Source organism: Balaenoptera physalus (assembly GCF_965194825.1).
Source record: "Balaenoptera physalus genome assembly, chromosome: 7".
NCBI lineage: Eukaryota > Metazoa > Chordata > Mammalia > Artiodactyla > Balaenopteridae > Balaenoptera > Balaenoptera physalus.
The window spans coordinates 73,921,879-73,932,054 of record NC_138886.1 but is presented as its reverse complement, the minus strand read 5'-3'; the positions used below and the strand labels follow the sequence as shown (position 1 = coordinate 73,932,054).

At 33.1% G+C, this 10,176-nt stretch overlaps 1 long non-coding RNA gene across 2 annotated transcripts in view; it reads left to right on the top strand.

Annotated features, from left to right (window-relative positions):
* LOC309664781 overlaps positions 1-10,176 on the top strand; it is a 630,188-nt gene that overhangs the window by 432,101 nt on the left and 187,911 nt on the right. The window lies entirely within an intron of this gene.

The window sequence follows — 10,176 nt, the reverse complement described above, 5'->3', positions numbered from 1 at the left end:
AGTTATTTGAGGCTTCAGCCATCTGGACATTTACTGGAAGTCTCATTCAAATACAAAAACATACACATTCTTAACTTGACTTTTAAAAAGTCAGTCTCCCAGAGGTGAAAGGGAAAAACTCATCAAACATTTAGAATGAATCTAATTCTTTTAGGCAGGGAAGATTGATTGCTAATGAAAGACAATGAATGGGAACTTTAGGACAAAGAAATTATGTCATCTTATAGTCTACATGACACTGAAAGAATAGACTGCAGAGTGCAGTCAGATATACATCTTAGATTTTAAGAAGACAGTTTTAAAAATATTGGAATAATAAGCACAATTTTATGGCATGAAATTCTGGAATGGATGATGACTTAAAAGTCTAAGAAATTTTAAAAACAATTAATTCTGACTTACTCCTTTGAGAAAATGTGAGGTACTTAAAGAAATTTGGTGGCTACTGAAGAAGTTCTCTATTGACCTTTGAGGTACAGGAGTCATAGACAGAATATAACTAGTAAACATAACTAGATAAGTGTGATGTTCATGCACTAGCAAAAGTTGAACAAAAGGGCAAAGTACAAAATGAACCAAGGTAAATACAAAATGAACCAAGGTGATCACAAAAACTAAACACACCAAAAGATAACTTGTGAAGTGATTATCAAAGACATAAAAGCTAAATGCAACCCACAATCAAGGGCTTTATTTTGCTATAAAGAACACTAATGTGACAGCAAAGTCTGGATAGACCCTATAGATTGATAATAGTATTATAAAAGTATGAATTTAAAAATTTTGGTAATTGTACTGGGGTTATATCTGAAAGCATCCTTGTTATAGCCTGTTGAGCCATGTCATATGGAAAAGAAAGTGTGATTCCATTTTGCTATGTCCACACCTCTCAAATGAGAAAGTTTCAAGCACGAAGTCAAGTATATTATCATCACTTATACCATATTATTTTCTCAAAACCCATAGCTTATATTAGTCTGGTTCATATTTGAACCATGACTCTTGTATACTTTTATCCCCTGAAGTTTCTCATTTTCTTACCATTTTGTCATTGAATAAAATAACACGTCATCATCCAATTGCTAATATCATAGAGTTTCTTAAATAGACAATTTGTTTGGAACGAAATCTGTGACCCTTTTCACGTTAGTCTTCATGGAGGCTTTGACTTGACTTTTCAGTATAGTCCAATTGTATTCTAAGGATTTTGTAGAGCTGACAACTAGGAATTTACTTGCATTGCTCTCCTTAATTAAATAGATTATTTCTTTGGATCTATATCTTCCTCTCCTTGGGTTTCTGTTCCTTCTGTGAAATATCAGTACATTAATACTTCCTCCTTTGAGAGTGGTCATGAATGGTTGATCTATAAGTCTTTTATGTTTGAAGATACATTTATCTACTCTCATTCTTATTAGTTTTGCTTGGTAAAGAATTCTAGGTTCAAAATCAAATGTTTCCCTCATAATCATGAAGCTATAGCTCCATTGTTTTCAAGAATACTGTCTAATATCAATTCTTATTCTAATATAAGTAACCCTTCCAGCATCATTTACCTGATCTTACCTAAAAACTTTATTAAGACTTTTCCCCCATCTTGAAACACTGAAGTTTTATAAGACTATGCCTCAGTCTTATAAAGTGGTTTTTGTTTTGTTTTGTTTTATTCATTCATAGCAATTGGCCCTTGAGAAATACTTTCAGCCTGAAGAATTAAGTCTTTCTTTATCCTAAGGGAACTTGAGATAGTTTGATATATTTTTTCTTCCCTCCTGTTGTCTCTTTGCTTTTCTTCTAAAATAATTATAAAGCTATTGAGTATTCTAAATTTAGTCCCTATGTCTCATCTTTTCTCTCCGTTTTTCTGTCCCTTTTAGTTTACTTGAATTTATCTTCCAGACTATTTAAAAAATATCTGTATTATGTTCTAATAACATTTTAATGTATATTATATACAGAGGCAATCATATCACCTATGAATAATAAAATAGTTTCTTGCACTTCCTTTATAACCTTATAACTTTAAAGATGCTCTTCCATTTTTTATTCTTAAAGTAGCAAACATTGCAGGTCACTGTTCCATTTTCTTTGGGGGAAAGGTTCTAGATTGATCTAAGAGTAATCAAGGTAGAGAGAAAAAAATGCATAGAAAGTACAAGTGTATTGAAGCATTAGTACCACATACAAAAGGAACTGCCAGTCATGGAAACATCAGAAAAGTTGAGAAACCAGTAATTTGTCTTACCCATTCACTGGATGTGAATTAGGAACAAAAATAGATGTAAAACATACAATTACTTCTCAAATAATGACTACATTACAAAGAGCTAAAAATTAACTGACAAACAGCACAGTAAGGTCCAGAGCAGATCAAATGCATAGAGGTAAGAAAATAAAACTGAAATAAAAGAAGATGTAAAGGGATCATAGGACAAAGTGATAAATATTGAAGATACAACAATCTTCAAAGCAAAGATGGTACAACAAACATATAATTGGAGTTCTAAAATAAAACAAAACAAAACAATGGAACAGAGCAAATATTTAAAATTGTAATTCAGGAGATGTCCTTAAAAGAAGATCTTAATCTGCATTTTGAAAAGACATGTTCTGTACCAAAAAGAATTCATCCAGAATCATCAATACCAAGCTATTTACTGGTGAAATTATTGGAACTATAAGAAAAAGAAAGAATACTGTCAGCAGCAAGCCAAAAAGACATTAATTCAGAATTTTCTAAGTTATACTATAGTAACAAAGTACCCCAAAAGATGATGCCATTTTATCAGTGAGTCAGAGAAAGTGTAGAAAGGAGGAGGGTGAGGAAAGGATATATTCTAATTTTATTGTTTATCAGTTTGGGGAACCAAAAGATACTGTCTAAAAAAAGAAGAAGCTGAAAGTATCTTATTTTGGTATTAATATAAAGGTTAACAATCAGACACAATGATAGAATATCCTAAATATCAGAATATTAAAAGAAAAATAACTAAAGAAAACTGTCTACATAGTGAAAGACAACTAAAACAATAAGCGTAACAGAAAATAACATGACAAAGCTGACCAAAAATTTGTCTTGTCAAACAATTTAAATGAGATTAAATTGTTTAGTAGAAAAAGAAAAGGTGTTTAGATTAGTCACAAAGAAAAGTCCAGTAATCTGATGTATACAAGAGACATAGTAAACAAAGTAATTCAGAAAGTTTGAAGGTAGTGGACATAGTAGATGTGTGAAAAAGAAGGAGGATACAAAATTGGTAACAGACAAGGTAGAAAATTCAGCCATAGAAATATTAAACAAACAAAAGGAGGAAGTTTATATTTCTAAAGGCTACATCTTATAATGATATGATGGTTATAAATATTTATCCATCAAATAGCAAAGCAGAAGCTGTCATAAAGCAAAATCTATCAGAGATCTGAGGCAAATAAGCAGAAACACAAACGTAAGAGGAGACTTTAATATACTCTCTTTGCCAAAGATAGATTAAATAGTCAAGACAGCAGGATTATAGAAGACCTAAACAACATAAGTAATAAAAGTAGGTCTTACAGGTCTATGATGAACTTTGTACCCTAAAAAGGAGAATGATTAATAAACTATTTTAAGATAAAAGTAAATAAGAGAGTAAATCCTAAGAGTTCTCATCAAAATGGAAAATTATATTTTTATTTTATTTTGTATCTATATGAGATGCTGGATGCTCACTAAACCTATTGCCGTAAACATTTCATGATGTATGTAGGTCAAATCATTAAAATAATTTAAAAAATAAAACCAGAATTGAATAAGCTAGAAAACAGTAGAACCGATACTATAAAGAGCAGTTTCATTGGAAAAAATAAATAAAATAGGATAAATAGGAATAATCTATTCAAGAAAGCAATAGAGAATACAAAACAATCAATGACAGGAAGGATGTAGTTTCCATTATGAAAGCTTTAAATATTTTACAAAACTCTATGCAATAAATTCTATGAATTTTTTTCTAGAAAATATAATTCACCAACACTTACCCCAAAATAAATGGTAAGTTTTATGCCATGGAAACAATAAAGAAAACTGACAGAGAGTTATCCCTCCAAAGTGCATCAGGTCTAGCTGATTCCACAAGGGAGTTCTACAATCTAAAAAAGTGAATAATCACAATTTTATTTAACATGTTTCAAAGCATATAATGAAAGAAAACATCCAAATTCTTCATACAAAGCAAGAAGAGCACTTATAATAAATCTCATAATCTTGTACCAGAAAGAAAACTAAAGACCAATCTTAATTTCCGACACAGCAAAGTCTAATGCAAAGCCTAAGTATTTTAACTAGCAGAGTCCAATATCACCTTCATCATAATAAAGCAATAACACACTAATGTTTTACCTTAAAATGAGATGGGATTAGTACCAGCTGGCATGTAGAGAATACACATTTGCCATCAATTAATATATGCATTCAGAAATTAATGGATCTATGAATGCTGTAAATAGATAGTGCTAAGATTATATTACTAATATTTTTAAGTGAGAGGATAACTAAGAAGGATTATCAGTAGCCTAATTTATAATTTTTAAAGTAAGTAGTTGATTTGTAAACATTAATATATCTTTTTACGTTGTTGTTACAAAAGCAGCAAATGCACAATATAGAAAGTTAAAAATAAGAAAAATATACCAGATTTCCCTGGTGGTGCAGTGGTTAAGAATCCGCCTGCCAATGCAAGGGACACGGGTTCGAGCCCTGGTCCAGGAAGATCCCACATGCTGTGGAGCAACTAAGCCCATGCACCACAGCTACTGAGCCTGCACTCTAGAGCCTGTGCGCCACAACTACTGAAGCCCACACACCTAGAGCCCATGCTCTGCAATGAGAGAAGCCATACAATGAGAAGCCCATGCACCACAACAAAGAGTAGCCCCCGCTCACTGCAACTAGAGAAAGCCTGTGCACAGCAACAAAGACCCAATGCAGCCATAAATAAATAAATAAATTTAAAAGAAAAGACAAATCCTTAAAAAAAAAAAAAAAAAGAAAAGAAAAATATATCATATTCCTATCACCCACAGGTTGCTGCTATTGACATTTTATGTATATCTTTCCAGATATTTTCTGATGTGCATGTATGTGGGTTTGTGTGTGTCTGTGTGTGTGTTGTGTATATACCAGTGCCTGTCTAAACTATTTTACTTGAAAATAGATGTATGACTACTTTGTGTGAAATACTACACTCTGGCACTGTGTTTCTGGAGCTCTAACAACTAATATTACATTAGATCAAATCAATTTGTTCAATACAGAAACGTATATAATAAATTAATGAGAAGCTAAGAAATATTTATTTTTATTAATTTATTTATTTATTTTTGGCTGTGTTGGGTCTTCGTTTCTGTGCGAGGACTTTCTCTAGTTGTGGCAAGCGGGGGCCACTCTTCATCGCGGTGCGCGGGCCTCTCACTATCGCGGCCTCTCACTATCGCGGCCTCTCTTGTTGCGGAGCACAGGCTCCAGACGCGCAGGCTCAGTAGTTGTGGCTCACGGGCCTAGTTGCTCCACGGCATGTGGGATCTTCCCAGACCAGGGCTCGAACCCGTGTCCCCTGCATTGGCAGGCAGACTCTCAACCACTGCACCACCAGGAAAGCCCAGAAATATTTATTTTATGCTCATTTTATGCTAGTCACTCAATAATTAAATAAGAACCATATCATTTCATCAAAAGCAATAATAGAAAAGAAATACAGTATCAAGAAGTATACAGTATTATCCCTACTTCATAGAAAATGATAGATCAAAGAAGGTCATTTAACTTATAGGTGCATTTCTAATAAGTAAGAAAATTGGGATTTGCATGTAGACCTAACCAATCCCAAGACCATGGTGCTTCTGTTACTGCTTTTTGCCTATGTTCTTTCTCCCACACTTTTCTCATTGTTTCCTGAATAAAATGTGAGGTGGTATCTTGGAATATATGTGAAGACCATTTACCCACCAACAGATTGTCACTTTGCAGAACACACCAGAATTATGGTACACCTGTTTTCCCTAATGTGGAAGCCTCTCTGGGTGATCACCAAACCTATTACTAGCCCTGACATTCATGTATTTAACTCTTCTCAGAAACAAGGCTGCTGTATTCCATATGAAGAAAGTACTCTCTGGATCTCTTCTATTCAGAAAATAAGTTCACATTAAATGAAAAGATCTGACTATTCAAAGCAGCAACCTTCTATGCCCTCAGCATCTATCCTGTGCCGTCCAGCCAGTTAGCAACAACACTCTCACTCTCAGTAATCAGAAAGTATAATGTGAATTGTTCTGTTGTGGGAGACCTTAATACACAGGTCTTGGGGTCAGAAAGAAAATAAATGATACAGCTTATTTTTTTGTTTCTATGTTCTTTTACTTTACTGACTGTAACTTAATGCCCATGTGCCAAGTGAATAGGGGTTATGGCTCCTTTGAAAACCCCTTGGAATTTATTTTGAAGGCTTGCATTGTCCAAACATGCATATTGACCCATCCTTTGCCTTATTTCCTGTTTTAATTGAGTGTCAAAGGTCACACATTGCTATCAGAGTAAGACATGAGTGGCAGCAGAGGTCAGGGACTCTCTGGCATTCTATTAGAGCCATAAAAACAAAACAGAATGATAATTTCACCTGTTCTAACCTCAATTTTTCCAGAATGGGACAGACATTGACCTTATTGTTTGTCAGCCATTGACTCTATAAACTTCTGCTACCTTAATTCTGCTTACTAAACAATAAGAGTGCTTTTACAACAAGGATAAAAAATAAAACAATGGAAAAGACTCAGAGATGACTCAAAGGAGAGATGTATCCAGGTGACAGAAAAGATAAAATAACTTCTTTTTTATTCCTAGGTCACATCTCTCGTTTGTATAGTTTACAGCAATAACAGTTTCTACCAACAACCTTCAATTTTATCTTCTTTTGTGGAATACCTTATAACTTCCTTTATGTGAACAAGTACAAGCAATAAATCTAATAAATTGTTCATGCTACCTGAAACCTATCTGTGGCACCTGAAGGGTTTATGAATTTCTGTGACAGTTTTCTCCACCTTCCCTACCCTTTAATGTTTTGGGCTGAAATGTAGGTAGATATTTAAGGGCATAATTAAAATCTTTTCTCATCTCTTTTCCAAAGGAGGCAAAAATGACAATAGTGAAGAAAGTATATGTTAAATATTTCTTTTAAAAGTATTTGAAAACTGACTTCTTATCAAAAATTTAATGAAATAAATAAAGGTTATAATCTGAAGATAACTTTCCTTCAATATAAGGGTCCAGTTTTATGTAGTTTTTTTCTGATGAGTAATTAAGTAAAGTTTTAAAAGCTGGATCTTGTTTTTTGTAATTGAAGTATAATTGATTTACAATATTGTGTTAGTTTCAGGTGTACAACAAAGTGATTCAGATTATACATATATATATATTTCAGATTCTTTTCCATTATAGGTTATTACAAGATATTGAATTTAGTTTCCTATGCTATACAGTAAATCCTTGTTTATATATTTTATTTATAGTAGTATGTATCTGTAAATCCCATACTCCTAATTTATCCCTTGTCCCCCTTTCCCCTTTGTTAACTGTAACTTTGTTTTCTATGTCTGTGAGTCTGTTTCTGCTTTATCAGTAAATTCATTAGTATTATTTTTTTTTGTTGCACATATAAGTGATATCCTATAATATTTGTCTTTCTTTGTGTGACTTACTTCACTTAGTATGATATTCTCTAGGTCCATCCACGTTATTGCAAATGGCAATATTTCATTCTTTTTTATGGCTGATATATATAAAGTATATATATTCCACAGCTTCTTTATCCATTCATCTGTTGATGGACCCTTAGGTTGCTTCCACGTCTTGGCTGTTGTAAATAGTGCTACTATGGACATGGTGGTGCGTGTATCTTTTCAAATTAGAGTTTTCGTCTTTTCTGGATATATGAAGAGGAGTGGGATTGCTGGACCAGTTTGATCATATTGCTGGATCAAATTTAAAACTATTTTTAGTTTTTTAAAGTACCTCCATACTGTTTTCCATAGTGGCTGCACCAATTTACATTCCCACCAACAATGTAGAAGGATTCCCTTTCTCCACACCCTCTCCAGCGTTTATTATTTGTAGACTTTTTGATGATCGCCAGACTGACTGCTGTTAGGTTATAGCTCGCTGTAGTTTTGATTTGCATTTCTCTAATAATTAGCGATGTTAAACATCTTTTCATGTGCCTTTTAGCCATCTGTATGTCTTCTTTGGAGAAATGTCTATTTAGGTCTTCTGCTCATTTTTTGATTGGGTTGTTTTTTTGATATTGAGTTGTATGAGCTCTTTGCATATTTTGGAACTTAACCCCTGTTGGTTGCATGGTTTGCAGATATTTTCTCCCAGTCCCTAAGTTGTCTTTTCATTTTGTTTATAGTTTCCTTTGCTGTGCAAAAGCTTTTAAGTTTGTGGATCTTTTTGATAACAATAAATATTTGTCGGTGGTTTTCTATAGTTTGAAGGGAAACAATTTGAAGTTTAAATAGTATTATTTAGTTGCATTTTTTCATGAAGGATGACTACTATTGTTCAAAGGCCATCTGGAACTCTCATAAGTTATCCCTTTGTTTTCACTTTAAGGAAAGTAATATTTTTTTCTCTCAATCTGCCCGTTGTTTTGAAGTTATGATTTGGGGATTAACATTGAATTTTGGATTATAAGAATAATAATCAGCTTTCTCTAACATGAAGTTGCATTTTTAACCTTTTCAATGCCAAGGCAGCAAGCAAAAAAAAATACCACAGATAAATTTTTTGTGGAAATTATTAATGTTTGTGGTTAAACTGATAGATATTAATTGACAAATTAATAGATGACAGAGAATTCCTAGCTTACTTCTTAAAAGTTAGACGTGCCTTTCTAGGGACACAGTTTTTATATGGGAACATCAATAGTTACAGGAAAACTAATGATGTTTTAATTCCTTGATTTTTCTTAAGCACTAAATGAAATAAAGTGATTTGACACACAGTTAACTGAAAAAGAGATCAGATTATTGGAAGATAAAAAAGTAAAATTTTCTCACTTTACACATTGATTTAGAGTTTCTAACAAATGAATGATTGCAGCTTATTAATAAACTTAAAATAACATGATATCATGAGAAATATTGTTTATCCTGTATTTATTTGACCAAAAGCCAATGTAAGGGGATCAAAGGCTGATCCACTATGTTAAATTTCCGTAAGACGTGTGGATTCAGCTGAATTTTTGATCAACTTGGTCAGCATTACCTCTAAGATGAGACTGATTTTTCCCCTCAATTATTGATGGGTTATTAAATAATTGATGCTGCTGCCCTGAATTTGGAAAATTTGTCCAGGATGCAGAGCTATTTCTCAATTGAAAAGTTAGCCCAATTGCTTATTTTTGTAATTCTATCCTCATTTCAGGGATTTCTCCCCCTCCTTCCCACGTGAAGGCTTCCTGCACCATAGATTTATGACAGATGGCTCAGATAGTACATAGATGTTTTCTCAGCTCTGGGGACATTTACTGGCAGGTCTTCTAACTTCATGAAGAGGTGGTGGTGTGACTCCTTTGTGAGCTCTCCAGAGAAGGTTAATGCCCTCTTCATTGTAGAAGTCCCAGTGAGAAGCATATTACCTGATATATTTCAATATTCAACAAATAAATTGGGTTGATCACATCTGACATTTAATTGGGTCTTGGTAAAAAGAATTTGACATTCTTTAACCATAATATTCCTGAAATGTGCAATTATAAGGGCATAATATACACTTAAAATTAACTCAAAATATATAAAGAAAGGGGAAGGGGGACTTTGTAGTGTTGTTGTGATACAACTTCAAATTCACATCATTTAAGGAGGGTTTGACAAATTCTGTATCATTTAAAAGAAATGGATAGTGTCTCTTATTAATGTGTATTCTCTAGAGTCATGTATAAAAGAGCTATAATGAGACTCACACTCAATAAACTCTTAGTAATTAACTGACCTCTTCTCCACGCACATGTTACAACATCTCTCATAAATAACTTGGTGTTTGAACCTACACATTTTAAAAAAAGCATTAATTACCTACCAGTGACAGTGCTTTACAAATAAGAAGTAGCCATAAGAAATGTGAATAAAAGGAGTGACATG